The sequence below is a fragment of the Pelodiscus sinensis genome, chromosome 13 (assembly GCF_052426305.1).
Source record: "Pelodiscus sinensis isolate ZL-2025 chromosome 13, ASM5242630v1, whole genome shotgun sequence".
Classification (NCBI taxonomy): Eukaryota; Metazoa; Chordata; order Testudines; family Trionychidae; genus Pelodiscus; species Pelodiscus sinensis.
The window spans coordinates 24167496-24181324 of record NC_143064.1 but is presented as its reverse complement, the minus strand read 5'-3'; the positions used below and the strand labels follow the sequence as shown (position 1 = coordinate 24181324).

General features: G+C 43.2%; 1 protein-coding gene across 1 annotated transcript in view; it reads right to left on the bottom strand.

The window, feature by feature from the left end:
- The window catches only part of NEXMIF (neurite extension and migration factor), a 294385-nt gene that overhangs the window by 77855 nt on the left and 202701 nt on the right, over nt 1-13829 (bottom strand). Inside the window, 1 exon segment of the mRNA XM_006136182.5 lies at nt 13587-13723. The gene's annotated coding sequence lies outside the window, so the exon portion shown is untranslated.

Here is a 13829-nt window from a genome sequence, read left to right as displayed (position 1 = left end):
CCACCTGTATATTCGGCAGTGAATTTAGTGTGTGCAGGTATATTATTAACTATGTTTTCTTCCAAATCTCCAGGAAGAAATCACAACCAGCGTGGACTAGCCTGTCCAACACCATCTGTGATTTGGGGATCCTGTGATGGATAGGAGGAGTGCTGGCCTTTTCTGACCATCCCAGCATTTGGTGACTAAAGGGTTAAACTCAAGTACCTTGGGGATGTTGGCAGGGAGCCAGGAGAGCCAATGGGAGAAGGTGTTGAGACTATAATTGGAATATATACCTGTCTGCTATTCTTTGTGTGAGTTTTAAGCCAGGAGTTGTGGGGAAAAAATTAATTGAACCAGGCAGAACTACCAGGCCTATAAAGAATACTGGACTTGGAATTGGACTGGACCTTGAAGCACGGATTGTAAGTAGATAGGGAAATATCTATTTAGATGTGATCAGGTTATTTTGTTGGTTGGTTAAACTTCTCTGTTGTAAGTCAATTTAGCCTCCCATAACTGTACTTTAAGCTGTATCCCAGGATGGAATTTTCTCTGTGTTTTAAAAATTGTTCTTTTCTCACCTGCTTTAAAACACCGAGCAACAAAGTGTGATATATCAAGCATATCTTTTTGTTTTGTTTAATACAAATCACATTTTTAAGGTAGTGATTTGATTCTTGTGTCCTGGAAGGTAATAGGAGGTCTGCGTATGCATGCCTAAGACTGAGAGGTCAGCTATGAGAGATTGCAGTTTGTTTTTTCTTTTTATTCATGCTCTCTTGTGTTTAAAGAGTTTGCGGTACCCCTCAAGAAGTTCCAAGTGTTTCTTCCTGGATTCAAGAAGAAAGGGGTTTTCACTTGGTGGTGACAGCCTCTCCCCCAAGGCCAGGAAATCTGAGACCTTGGGGAGCTTTTAAGCAGAAGCCTATAGAGGCAAGATATTTTTAAAGTCTCTTGTGGGCCCTCCACCCTCTTCACTCAGAGGGCCAGAGCAGGGAATAGCCTTGACACAGGTGGATAAAGAAAGGACAATGAAATGATACAAGGAAAGGGACTGAGCAGGGATGCTTTGAACACATCTTGTTACACCAACAATTTTTGTTGGTTTGTTTATTTAGGATAAATAAAAGCAACAAGATTAGCTGTACATGGAGAATATCTTTGGCCCTGATGTTTTGTTGATCTCATCTGCATGGAGCCAAATCTACTGAAATCCGTGGAGCTCTCTGCAGGTGCAGCAGTTGCAACGCAGGATCAGTTCTTTGCTATACAGCTGTCTTGCCTCTTTACCAAATTGCCCTTCCCTTCATCTTTTCCTCAGTATTCGCCTCACGGTACAACTGAAAGACTCCGTCTATTTATAATATTTCTAAGGTCCCTAGTGCCATGATATTTATTATTCTCCTTGTATGGCATGTGTATGACAACAAATTCAGTTTTTCACTGCACTGCTGCAGTGGCTAGTTATGTGTTTTGTTTGAAGATACAGGTTTTATTTTCACCAATGAAAATCTCCCCTCAGTTATAAAAGCAATGGAACAGTCCACTATTTAAACTTTCATCCCTTAGAGAATTCTGCAGTTGCGAAAACTGGTTGAATTTGATTAAACCTTTGGAATCCCTCCAATATTTCCACTTATTCCATCTGTAGAAACACTCTACTGGCACTTGGCACATTTATAGCATTAACTGCCTTCTAAATCAGCAGTAGTTCTGCCTAATAATTTGGCATTTGCACATGCCTTGTAAATTACAAATATTGCATCCTTGGGTATGAGGAGTTCCCCCCCCCCACAGAAAAAAAGCCCATTTGTTGTCTGAAAAAATTATGAAGGAAGAAAATGTCTCTGTGAGATTGTCCTTTGCCAAGGAAAAAAAAGGGGCTTAAAGAGGGTATGAAATGAATTCTACATCTCGTGTCGGAGAAATAGAGAGCAACCCAGTGAGACCAGCTGGCTGCTAACAGCATATTGCCATGAGGCCCTCTTTTCTGTTTTCAAGCTTGTTAGATGGCATTATTCAATTTAGAACCAAGGGCTAGTATTGAAGCTGTAACTTGCATGTTTCAAGGCTGCTGGAGGTGTTGTGTGGCAAGGAAGCAACTCCTCCACTGGCCATACTCCTGGAATAATTGAAATTCAGAAAATGGAAGATCTATTTACTTTGATACTAATTCCTCCCCAAACCAGACAGACCGGAGTTGGAATAACTACCTGGTCCAGATCAAGTCACAGAGCAGTAGGAAGTTGATCAGCAGTATCATTATTTGTTCCTCAAGCATGAAAGAGGAGCTGGAGCAGGCGTATTTCCGTCTAAGTAATTTCTCCTTTCTCATATTCCAAACTGTTGGGGCAAAAATTACCTTCTTCCCACAGCTTTCAGAGAATGTCATCCTGCTTTCAAACTCCTTCCTGACTCTAGTCGGGTCCAGTTCCTACTCCTTATGTGGCTGATAGATTCTGTCAGGACAGCCACTGTGTGTTCTGGAAAACACGTGCATCACCACTAACGAACGTAAGGTCATTCAACAAATTAAGTGCCAGCTCATGCCCCTCTGCAGAGCTTCTCTCCTGTCAGCATATCACATTTTGTTTACTCTTTGGCACCCTATGCTCTGGCCCTTTCTTCCGGATATTGTCTCAATACTTTTTTATTTTCAACCATTTTAAAGAACTCTCCTCCTGCATCCTACCCCTACAATATGCCCTATCGATTTCTATACACACTACGACTCTGAGGAACATATTGTTACAAATTTAGGGTCACCTAAGGACTCCATGGCTGTCACTATGCTACACATCATGAGCAGCTGGAATCTGACAGCAGCTGAGAACGGGAGTGGGGGGGAGAGAACACAGATCTCTGTGCTCCAAAAGCACAAGTCATTATTGCCTGAACTGAAAAAAAATCTATGTTAGCTCACCTCTTTGCAGTATAAAGCCTATGACACACAGCTGAACCATCCAGAAAGTAGCAGACACACCTACTAGCAAGTTTATTATTATTTTTTAAATCAGTGACAAACACTTAGATTAGGTCTCCTGTTCTTTCATTTATAAAGATACCTTGATTTTTTTTCTAGTCTTCTTTTATATTTTTCCCCTTTTTCTTTTGGTGTCTTATTATTTTGCACTTATTATTAAAAAAAAAATCAAAAGGTTGACAATTCCATAGGCTTGTGATTTACTTTCAGCCAAATTCCTACTATCATCTCAATGCAAAAATTAGTCATCAGCATTTTAATAAACAAGAATCATAATCTCTTTCATGGCCACATAATCTCTATGAACTGTACATGTTCCAAGCCTCACATCATACCACTACAGTATGTGCCTAACATGCATATTGTTACCTTGCAAATACAGGATACAACTGCAGATCACGTAGACACATACCTGAACTAGCTTTAATTTAGCTATCTTGAATGACAGATCGGTGAAGAGCCACAGAAACATGAACTTCAACACAGACTGTGTCCGGGAACCCTAGATAATTAGTTGTGCTTTACTGCTCCAGCACCAGAACCAGCTCTCAGATAAGTCTATATAAACTGCGGTCACATCTGTAATTGCAGTGTGGAGATGCAACACAGAGCTTACAGCCCAAGGGGAGGGACGGCTAACATGCTTTCAAGTCTCCTTTGCACTCTTCTGATGCCTGGGCTGCTCTAGTGGACTGGAGAGCCTCTGGTGTAAGTTAAATAGTCCTGGGGCACTAACTCACAGCAGCCATGAATTTCCCTGTGAGCCACAATGCTCCCCAGCACTGCATGCTGAGGCCCTGCCTCTCCACCCCCCAATATTACCCCCTTATACCAGGGCTTGCATAGGTGTCCCTAGAGGGCAGCATTACACAGTCACTAGACGGCAGCTTTCTTCCACATTTCCAATGCCAGCAGAATTCCCCCTAGCACAGCCAGGACTTTTAAGACTCCTTCCACCGCTCGAGCCTTTTTATCTGGCATACGGGGGTAAAAGGAGGAGGAGGAGGATGATTTCACCTTAGGTGCATTATGGAATATGCAGTGTACTGAAACTGTTGTGAGAGAGTGTACATGACCTGGACTCTGTATTTTTATAAACAGGCTCTAAGAGTATAATAGGCAACAGCCTGTGTTTTCCCTAGGGACCACCTTCTTCCATATCTTATGTGGGAAACAGACATGTCTCAACTGCATAGCTATCCTGCACTTGATGAAAACGTCTGCTCTCTCTCTCTTTAAAAAAAAAAAAAAAACCTATCTGCAGCCAGCAGGCAGTGATGCATACTAGATGGCTGCCTTCTCAACATGGGAGCAAAAGGGCAAGCGAATCACATTACACTCCATGAATAAAGACCAAGTCTTAATGCAACAGCTACTTAATGATTTCATTTTCAATACACTAGACAGTTTGGCCTCATTTTCAGAAGTGCTGAACATCCACAACTCCCACGGAAGCCAATTGGAAGTGCAGGTTCTCAGCACTTCTGGGACCCAGCATGCTTGTGAAAGTTCTCTATCCTGAAACAGAAAAGAACACGCGCCCCCCCCCCCACACACACACACGCCCTTGCCAAAAAATCAAGAGCATGTGACTGGGGACAGAATATGACCCCTCTGTTCTTAGCCATGGTCACAAACAAGAAAGGAGAGTGGTTTCAGCTTGCACTGAAGTGGTTCTCTCAGGCTTGGTTTTGGACACGCTGTATGTACAAATTAAATAAGATAACGTGCAAACCACTAGAAACAAAGAAAATGATATTTTTTCAAACAACCGCGTTGTATTATTTACAAGGTTTGGTTCACAGAGTTCTTTAAAAAACACACACACACACACACACACACACACACACACACACACACACACACACACACAATATATAAAGAAGGAATGGGGGAACAAATCCGCACCAGTCAGGATCTAAACTCTATGGTGACAGGTTGCTTTGGAGAAACGAGGGTTAAAAACGTGATGATTTGCTTTCCAAACCAAACCTAACCACTTTGGAAAGAATGCCTCTTCAGATTTAGATACCCTAACATGTGTTTGCTTATTAAAACGTCCCCATTCTGAGTCCGACTGGTAACCTTTCCCACACAGAAGCTACACTCCATGTCCTGTGCTGGACAACACTGCAAACCAAACAATCCATTATAATTTATTATTGATCTTGCCATGATGCCTGGGAGTCCTAGACCAGGACTTCATTGCACTAAGTGGTATACAAACAGAACAAGACAGAAGACCCTACCCCCAAGAGCTTACATTTTAAGTCTAAGACTAGGGACAACAGATGGATACAGGTAGATAGAATAGTAAAAGGCAAGAATGTGAAAAATATTGGTCAACATGATAGGCAACAGTCTTAGCAGACCATCATTCTAACCATATGAAGGTTCCTGTAGGATGTGACTGTTCTTATGGCAAAGTAGGGTTTTAAGCAGGGATCTGACATATAATGAGACAACATAGTAGACATTTATGGTAGAGCCCTGCAAATCCATAGATATCCACTTTATATCCATGGGTAATCTCATCCACTGATATGGGTGCAGATATCTGTGGCTCATTTTTGCAGAAACAGATGCCGATATAAATTTTGTATCTAGAACCCTGCAAATTTGCAGATTGCTGCTTTATATCCATAAGTTTCCACATCTGCGGATGCAGATATCCACAGATCATTTTTGCAGATGCAGATAAAAATTTTGTATCTGTGCAGGGCTCTATTTATGGGGAGCAAGGGAGAAAGCACAAAGGTGTATGGTTGAAAACTGAACAAATGGGTGATAGAAGTGTGAGCAGACATCTCAACAGGGAATGAGAGATGATGAGTAGAGGGATGATGATAGGCTCTAGAGAGTCCCAAAAGTGAAGATAATCAGCTTATGTTTGATATGAGGCAGAAGGGGCAGAGAGGAGATGCACAGAGACAGGTGATATGGTCAAAGTGATTGGACAGGAAAATAAGCTTTGCAGCAGCATTCTGGATGGCTACAAGTGGGGCAAGATTGCATTTATCAAGGCCAGAGAACAGGATTTTGTGATAACGGAGAAATTAGATGACAAAACCCTGGATGAGAGTTTTAGCTGTGTGAGTGGATAGAAAAAGCTGCATCTTAGAGATGTTACGTAGAAAGAATCTGCAAGATTTAGACACTGCCTGGATACAAGGATTTAGACAGTAGTTGGAGGCAAAGATGACAACCAGGTTATGGGCCAGAGTGACAGGCAGGATGGCGTTCTTATGAACATGTGGTCGTATTGTGGTCACTGTGACTGAGAAAGGCAACAGTGGGAAGGGCTTCGGGGGGAAGAGGGAGATTAAGAACTCTGGTTTGGGTATGTTGAGCTGTGGGCTTCTTTAGGAGTGTGGGCAAGGATGATGTGCTGCACCCCGATGACTTAGCACCATTCTTCTCAGTCAGCAGAAAACTCACCTTGTCAATATTCCTGGTTTTATTTGAAAACTATTTAATGAGATAAGCCCTCAAAACAAGATCACCCTCTTGCACGTCAAAAGAAGTCAGACGCAAAGTATGTATTTCCAACACTTCTCCCCTCACCCTAAAGGGCTGATTAACTTTATCCCTTAGGGCATTTATCATTTCACATCTCATATTTGTTCCTGCCTGCACTGCCTTGTTTTCACCCATCAAGAGAGTATGTGCAGATACAAACGAATTCACAACTTGGGAGTAATTGTCTGAGGAACAAGCAGCAGTTTCACTGGGGTCCTAACAAGTGTATCATGAACTGATGCTTCTCATTTCTTCATTACCTTCTTGTAAGAATCATCTGCTATCACGTGTTTTCTGCCTCTGTGCAGCGACACTGGAACTTGTCATCCCTCCCATCTGCAACAGACTGTTTGGGAGGCAGCAGCCACTTACACTAGAACAATCGGAGGCCCTTGCTAAGTTGGAGAGACTTTCAAAAGAAATAGAAGGCAAGGCAGGGAGGAGTATTCTGCTGGTATATGCAGCATAGCCCCCTTATATATATATATATGTATGATGCTGTGAAAAATTAAGCCCTAAGCTGAGGTATTCAGTGTCAAAATATCTCTTTATTTAAAACATCTGCTGAATTTTAATCAGAACGTAAAAACCTAAATCACAACCCTGGCTAACGCAGCACATTCCATCAAAATATTTCTAAGTGCTTCCATGTCTCCATTTCAGTGGGGATTTTTTAGTTTTTACTTCTGGGTTCGGTTTTTAAATTAGACCTTTTGTGCTGGCCTTAGAGTTTTTGCATTCAGAATCATGCTGCAAGATTTTATCGCTGTGTGTAAGTGAGAGACCTTCTCAGGACTGACACACAGAGAGATCTTCATTTAAGGAAAAACTTTAAATGTACTTGCCTATGAAATGGCTAGTGCTAATGCCACATGATTGAAACTACTCCTGCCCGGAAAAGAAATAATTTATCCCTTATGAGGCTGCAAATTTACAAGGAATATCAAAACCGGATTCAAGCATTTCTCAAACCATTTGTGAACAACACAAATAATAATGCTCAAATCTAGAGAGTGGGACCAAGAAATCATTGAAGCAATTAGTGGATGATTTTTACAAGTTACAAAGGTTAATAAAAGTTATAAAGTAACCAGCTATTGTTGCTAAGAAAGGCTGTGAAAACAAATTGTGTGTGTAAAATTGTGTGAGTGTGTGTGACACACACACACACACACACACACACACACACACACACACACACGAGAGAAAAAAGTAAAAAGGTAGGTTATTGATTTTGACCCACACTGCTGTAACTCTAAACAATAACAGGTGTGTCATTTAGTTTTTAAGTTGATTCTGCATGAAACATTGCTAATATTTTTTTTTAATACACAGCAATGAATTGAGGCTATTTGGTCTTTCAATGGGGTTACACTCTAAGCTGGTGGTCTGGACTCTTGGCTCTTCCCATCAGAAAAGAAAGCACCTACACCATTAATTAAAGGGGAAAATGTATTCTTTATTCAATGATTCCATAACAAGTGGTCATGGCACAATTTGCTCCTTTCTGTGCCGTAGAACAGGGTTTCTCAACATTCTTCTCTCTCAGCCCCCTGAGTCCCCACCCTGTCCAACACACTATAAATATAAATGCCACTGTTTACTTGTGTCAAAACTATTATTTTTCTGCATAAGGAAACTGGGAACAGCATTAGAGGGTAACAAGCAGGACAACTGCCTGGGTATGTCTAGACTACAAGCTTCTGTCGACAGAAGTTTTGTCGACAGATACTGTCGACAAAACTTCTGTCGACAAAGAGCGTCTAGACTACATTGAGTTCTGTCGACAAAGCAAGCTGCTTTATCGACATGGCAGTGTAGTCTAGACGCAACCCTACAGGCAATAACACCTTCTGTCGACAGAACTCTGTCGACAGAAGGTGTTATGCCTCGTAAAATGAGGTTTACCAGCGTCAATAAAACTGCTGAGTTCTGTCGACGTTATGTTGACAGAACTCAGCGGTAGTGTGGACGCAGGTATAGTTTTGTCAACAAAAGTCCACTTTTGTCGACAAAACCCTGTAGTCTAGACACAACCCCTGAGTCCAGCAAAGCTACATTGCTCAGAGGTTTGGCTTCTGGGTGCCAAGGTTCAGAGTCCCGGGATTCAGCACTATTCAGTGGGACTTTGTCTTTCTGTCCTGGACCCCAGTGAGTCTAATGCTAGCCCTGCTTTTGGTCCCCCAGGGACCCCAAACTTCTGGTGGAGAACCACTGCTGTCAAGAGAGGAGGAGGAAAAAACAGTTCATAAGCAGAACGCAAGAGCCTCAAATGGTCTGGGACCTGGTTCCACACCGTTTCCACATCAAGGTAATTAACATCAGCCAGGAGATTCTTGCTGCCAAAGCCTACGTATGGATTCTGTCTTTGCAGCAAGGCTTTCTCAGAAGAGAGAACTTTCTCAAGCTCCTAAGTCTGGAAGCCATCAAAAATTGATGTAATTTTCATTTCTTCTGCTCATGGGCAGGGCTGGCCTTACCATGAGGTAAACTGAGGCAGACGTCTCAGGTGCCAGACTGTGGGGGGGCGCCACTAGGATCCAGAGTGTAGAAAATTGTGTCTGCTGCTGGTGCAGCGAGGAGGCATGGGGACGTCATTTGAGCTCCCCGCCTCAGGTGCCAAAATGTTGTGGGACAGCCCTGCTCATAGGTCATGTTAGTATTTTGTTCCTACTTCATGCTTTGGCAAGTGGCATCTCTATGACTTTTTGTACCTGCAGTGCTTTATTACCACAGCCACAGAATCTAGCGAGAAGAAAAATACCAAAGGACCTGGATGCAAGTATAAGTGCTTTACAAGTGCCCTTGCCTTGTCCAGTAGGCGTTGCTGCAGCAAATAGAAATTACAAGCAGAGGACAAATGGCAATGAGTCAGTCAGGCAGAAAGGCATGAGAACAAAATGAATGGAAAGGCAATAAACCTGCAATATTTCACCATCTGTACTGAGTTCCTGGATAACCTCAATGTATGAGTGTTATAGGAGTATTGTAACTCCCCAGAGATGTAGTTTCAGTACTTTATTGACATCACCAATGAAAAGAAACAGCAAAGTAAATGAACTTTCTCTTCTTTGTGGTGAAACCATTATAGGGGAGGGCTGGAGTGGTAGCAGGCACCCCAGACTTTGGATTCTGTATTACTCAGATTCTCCTGCAGCTATCAGAGAACCTCCCATGAGCAAAGAAAAGGCTGCCAGGGTTTACAGAATTCCCCAAGGAAACAGAAATAAGGAAAGTCAGAAGACAATGCCAATCAGTGATAGAGATCCTGATTCAGAAAAGCATCTCTGTCCAGGAAGGCCCTGACACAATGACTTAACTGCTTGCCTGCACAGAGGGTATATTTTGAAATACACCAGGATGAGACAGAACATCACCGATGTCTCAAAGTAGAGGAGAAAGGTAAATACCATGAGTTAGGGTATTCAATGAATAAAATGTGTTCACATGCGCACACAGCCACACAGAGTAGCATTTCCTGGAAATAACAAGGAAGCAATTCAAAGTTTAGAATCGCAGAAGAGAAAGTTTAAAAGCAGGGAAGGAGATATCCCTGCTTTCCCTTTGAGTGAGTTCAATAGTTCCTCACACACAAAAAATAGTACCGGAGACCCCATTATTCAGGATATTTAAAACTAGGCTGGACCAAGTTCTAGAAAACATATATTAGGGAACAATGCTGTGCTTCATTTCCCAGGGGATGGATTCACAAGGGCAGGGATGGGGAACATTTTTGGGGTTGGGGGCTGCTGATGCATAGAAAAATCAGGCAGGAGCCACACACAAGTGAGAAGCAAAAAACAAACAAACAAACAAACCAATCCTCACTAATGTAACCCCCCCAACTAAGGAGGAGAAAGACACTCCCCACATTTGCCATGCACTGTAGAGCCTGGGGGGGGGCCCAGGCTAGTAGATTGTGTGTGCTTCAGCCCCGCATCGGGGCAGCGGGGGAGAGGAGGGCTAGAGCATTAGTGTAGGGTCCCTAATGCTGGCGAGGGAGCCCCAAATCCCAGGGGCCAGATCCAGGCAAGCCAGGGTCCTCAGGTTCCCCATCCCTGCACTAAGGACCCTGATTGGCCACATTTTTTTAAACATCCTTTAAGTTTACACTCACAAATTAAATGGTTTAGACATCTAACTAGTTCACCGTACCCAAAAACCTGTAGAAATCCACTGCCAATCTTTTGCACCATCAGTGTAGCAGCTGCAGGAGGTGCCAAGCATACATTCATAGGAAATACAATAATTTACTGGCTTTGTCTGGAAGTTAGTCCCAAAGCACTATGTTGTCACATGCTAATCACCTGGCCAAATGTAGTCCTGCTTTCTCTCATTTTCTAGGCACTCTTCCATTGGTCCCTAATGCCTACTTGGTGCAAAAATAACAATGACCGAAAAAAGCTCATTTCCTATTAGCAACACAGATATTTCAGCCAATTAGAATAGATCTCTTTAAAGAGCTATAAAACGAGATTTCTGTTTTGAGATGTGCCACAGATGGTAAGACAGATGAGGATTAATCCATGAATTGCGTTTCTTCAATGATATGGTCTACCTTTCCGGTTCCATCATTTTCCTTTTTTTTACTTAAAGAAGGGATTTGAGTTCCCCTCCCAGCTATGAGTTTTTCATTAACAAGCATTGCAAGAATAGTAGTGATGAAGCACAAAAGAAATCTACTATATATTTGAAAGAGTTAGTGTGTCTGTCCGTCTGCGAGTCCGTTTGTTCACAAGCTCCTCCTGATGGTAAGAGCTAGGACTAACAAATTTGCTATGCAGCTTCCTCTTATCTTAACTTAAGGAAGTGAAGGGTTTGGTTGTACTAGGACAATTCCTTGAATTAGGGATGTTAATGGTTAACTAGTGAGGCTTACGGGTTATGGTTAACCAGTGAGGGCTGAAGCAGCCTCCCTCCCACTGCGGGTAGGGGGCTACTCCAGCCCAGAAATGCCTGTGGTGGGCAGGGATGCTGTAGCCCAGCCGGAGCAGTCCTTGTCCATAGTGGAGCTATGGTGCTCCAGCCCTGCTGGAGCAACTCCCATTTGCGGTGGGTCTTGGGTGCTCCAATCCACCTTTCCCCAGTTTAACTGGTTAATCAGTTAAACTTAATGTTTAACTGGTTAGCCAATTAAATGGGATTTCACATTCCTACCTGGAATATGATTTTCTCATAAAATGCAAACGGAGGGGTTTGCTAGCAGGCACAGTTATACTGCAGAATAACCAGAGAGGGGCAGGTGCACCCGTAAGACAGTGGCCAGCTTGGGACGGGAGTCTGGATGTTGCCGGTCACTAGACATGGGTAAGGTTCCTTTGCCAGTGCCTGGCCAGCCCATGCCCAGGTAGCATGGCCCCCAGGAAGCCAACCTGGCCAGCCCATGCCCCGGCCACCCAAGGGAACTGACCTACCTCCTGTACCCACGTCCTCTGCCCTGAGGCCCCCCAACACACACTTTCCCACTCCCTGCTCTGACTCCTGCACCTCCCTCCCCTCTGCCCTGAGCAGGGGTGTGAACAACTACTCGACTATCCAATAAGCAAATGCTTATTGGCAGGGCTCAAAAAACAATGTAATCTACTTGCCTCTGGTGAGTAGATTACACCCTGGAAGAGCTGGTGCAGAGCAACCTGCGCATGCACAGCACGCAGAACACCGTGGCTGGCGAGCGGGGCTTGCTGCCGCTCGGCGAGCCCTGCTTATTGGATAGTCCACAGGCTCGTCGACTAGTCGCTTCCCCCCAACTTGCTGCCTCTATCAGAAAGAGGCAGCAAGGGGGGGGAGGAGGAAGGGGTGCTTCAAAGAGGCAGCGCTGTGTGGAGCCCAGGATCAGCTGGGGACCCCCCCCCCCCGATACCCCGGGCTCTATGCGGTACTGCTTCTTTGAAATGCCGCAGGGAGCATGGGGCCAATAGGGGACTCAAGCAGTTCCCCGCTGACCCCGAGTTCCCTGCAGCACTTCTGCTTTTGAAGTGTAGCAGCAACCCTGTTCCTACACTTCAAAGGCAGAAGTGCCCTTACCGACTAATCAAATAGTTGATGCAAATTGCATCGACTATTTGATTAGCCAAATATTCAAAATTTGACATCCCTAGCCCTGAGCCCTCCCTCCCATCCCCTGTATCCCCCACTCTGAGCACCTCCTCACCCCCCAATCCTTAGTCCTGCATCCACTAGTCCTTAGGCCCCCTGCCCTGAGCCCCTCCTTAATAACCTGAGCAATACCAGATAAATGTGCTAGTAGCATATAGCAAAATGTTTGACATGAACAACTGTGCTTCGTATCTACCTATGAATCAGTATCTGAGGAAATGCAGGTAATTGCATGCTCATGCCACCTTTGAAAATTTGTTCTCTTAACATTTAAAGACCACTAATCCTAAATAATGCTTTCTAGCAACTTTATTTCTGACAGGATCCTCATTTACAAAGGCCGGGGTAATAGATCATTATTATATCTTGATCTTTTCCCTTTCTCTGGGTAAAGGAAAGATCAGTACGAATAAGTCTCCTAAGATGCACATTTCCAGTTAGATGGCACCCTGACCTCATGCAAATTGCAAGTTGGTGCCTTCGTTATCCTTTATACCGTTGAGCATTTTTTGGAAGACCAGTGACAGCTGATAATTAAAATACCCTAATCTCCTATTGAGGAAGTGAGAAATACATTCCTTTTTCGGTCCCTCCATTAATAAATCTATCAAAAACCACAACAGTGAAAGATTTCAGAATAGGCAGTCACGACATTCCACAAAGTACAAATAAAATGCTAACGATCAGTTATTCCATTTCATATCCAAGTTTCAATGCAAATAAAAAACACACAACACAACTGTATATCAAAAGGAGAAGGTTCAAAATTCTGAAGCCTCTTTATAAAGGTTTTCTCAATTAAGGCAAGGTAATGCCATCCACGTAATCTACGTCACTGTGTTTCTTGTAGAAATGGTTGTTTTCACTCACACATCCATCTTAGCTCTACATACATACACATTAAGATGCTTCATGGCTAATCTCCATTCAACACCAAGGATTTCTAGACTTCATGTTAAACTGAGGGAAGAGATGGTAAAAAGGATAAAAAAGCATCACTTACCTTTAAATTATTTCACCACCATCCCACTTTCCCTGCTTCGTCTATGATGTGGGCCACCTTTTGGTTACTTTTTCCAGATTTGGTCTTTGAGTAGGTGAAGAGGAGAATGGAAGGGTTTACACTTGAGAAGAAGGAGACTGTAAAACAAAGAGAAGCCATTTGGTGCATAATAGTCCCTTATGTACGTACATACATGGTATCAGATTAAGAACAGTTAATGACAGCAATGCTTCCTACAGTTTT